This window comes from Montipora foliosa, chromosome 4 (assembly GCF_036669935.1).
Source record: "Montipora foliosa isolate CH-2021 chromosome 4, ASM3666993v2, whole genome shotgun sequence".
NCBI lineage: Eukaryota > Metazoa > Cnidaria > Anthozoa > Scleractinia > Acroporidae > Montipora > Montipora foliosa.
In genome coordinates this window covers 7415170-7417437 of record NC_090872.1, presented here as the reverse complement: position 1 = coordinate 7417437, position 2268 = coordinate 7415170, and positions in this window count along the sequence as shown.

The following is a 2268-nucleotide window of genomic DNA, read 5'->3' as shown; positions in this document are numbered from 1 at the left end:
ATCTCACTGTTCTAGTATGTACTAAAACAACTATCCACTTAAGTGTCGGTGGCTAGAGGTTGATAATTACCTTGCTGGAATATCCATCACTAGCCACCTACCCTTCGCTGAATAGTTGTTAAGGAATCTGACCCACCCACTTTACTTTGCGCGCCTTTATTGTTGTTATTTGTTGTTATCCGGGAATTTGGAGCGTCTACTTCCATAAATGAGCAAGTATCACTCGAGGAAAATTTGAACAAAATTTTGTCAGGAAAATAACGAATGTTTTGAAGATCCTCTGGGGAGAATATTCTATGAAATCAAATGGATTTCGATCAGAAAAACTGCAGACTATCTTGCTATTTCGATTAGATGAAATTCTCTTATTCTACGTTCCTGAAATTTCTTCTTTTTCACTGAGTTTACCAAGTCTTCAAACGGGTATTGAATCCAACAACAATTTCTTCTTGATATAACTTCATTGTCATCGTTAAAGCTGAATAACTTGTGTGGGGTCGCGCACAAATGAAATTGTTGTTCACTTCATTTGCTCACTGATAATAAAACCGCGTTTTGTGAAAGCAGGCTTACGTGCGAGATTTAGATTTTTGGTCTGGAAAAGTAACAGTAGAGGTCAGAGAGGTAAATTTATCCTTAATTTGCAGGAAACTTCGAGCGAGGAGCAGGGCTGGCGCAGTGGTGAGAGCACTCGCCTCCCACCAATGTGGCCCGGGTTCGCTTCCCAGGTCCGGCGTCATAACTGGGTAGGGTTGTTGGTTCCGAGTCATTTTTCTCAGGGTACTCAAATTCAACCCACGTATGACGCCGGACCTGGGAATCGAACCAGCGGCCCGTTTCTCGAAAGTCCTGAAAAATTTTTCGGACCCGAAAAGCCATTTGTGAAATTGCCAATCGCTTGCTTTGGAAAGCCGATCTTTTAACATGTTTTCAAGCTAACTAAAAGAAACACGTCTGTGAAGTTTGACGACTTAAATCCTCTCCGTTCTTGAAATACAACAGGAATTGTGACACCCGAAAATGTCCCGTAAAGTCGCGGAACTTTTGAGAAACGGGCCCCATGCCCGGCACATTTGTGAGGGGCGAGTGCTCTGCTCCAGCCCTGCTCCCCGCTCGATTTCTTCCTGCAAATTAAAGATAAGCTGACCTCCCTGACCTCTACAGTTACTTTTCCAAACCAAAAATCTAAATCTCGCACACAAGCCTGCTTCCACAAAACGCAGTTTTATTATCAGTGAGAAAATGACATGAACAGCAAAGGCTTTTTCACTGATTGGGAGAGAGCTGAGTAATCTATTCTAATGACTTGCCTTGCCTCTGTGTTCAGTGCACGGCAGCATCAGCGGAAGACACGCATACAATATTTGAACAGAATTTATATATATCGATCCGACGGTGAATTCTCTGTTTGTGATTCCTTGCAACGTATATGTAGTCCAAGAAGTTATTTCTTCATAATCATACACTGATTCTGATTGTTCCAGCCGTTAAACATCCTCTGGTCCTAGAGGAATTCCCAATTGCAGTAATCTTCGCTGCTGTTCCAAGAGAAGATGGTTCAAAAACGATTTCGTTTCCTCTCGATAACATGTTGCGAAGAGAGAGTTATACATAAATAAAACTAGAAACTGAAATTCTAATAAACATAGCTTGTTTTCCCGTGGAAAACAGAATTATATACCCCGGTCATTTGATACCCGATGGAAACGGATTGCTTCAAACAGTCATAGAATTTTGAGTTACCGCGCACTGGTGGCTCAGTTAGTTGAGCGTCGGGCTGTCACGCGGTAGGTCGCGGGTTCGAACCCCGGCCGGATCAACATTCAGGATCTTTAAATAACTGAGAAGAAAGTGCTGCCTTTGTAATTTCATCTGCAAATGGTTAGACTTTCAAGTCTTCTCGGATAAGGACTGTAAACCGCAGGTCCCGTCTCACAAACATCTTCTATGTTCATAAGTTCCCTGTAGGACGTTAAAGAACCCAAGCACCATTCGAGAAGAGTTGGGGATAAAGTCCCCTAAGAAGTGTTGTGGCTGTCCTTTTCTCTCTCTCCAGCAGAAGTGACCGGCTTGGCGGTAATATCTCTAAAAAGGCTTGTGGTGTATGAGGTCACCTAAGCAGAAACAGCCATAAGTCAAAAAGGGACCTTGCCGAGTGCTGGAACATGTAGATGTAGATGTAGAAGTAATATGGGCTCGCCATGTAAAGTGCGGGTCAGATTCTTTAACTATGCCATGTTTCCGTTACCAGATCAGAGCGCGACAACA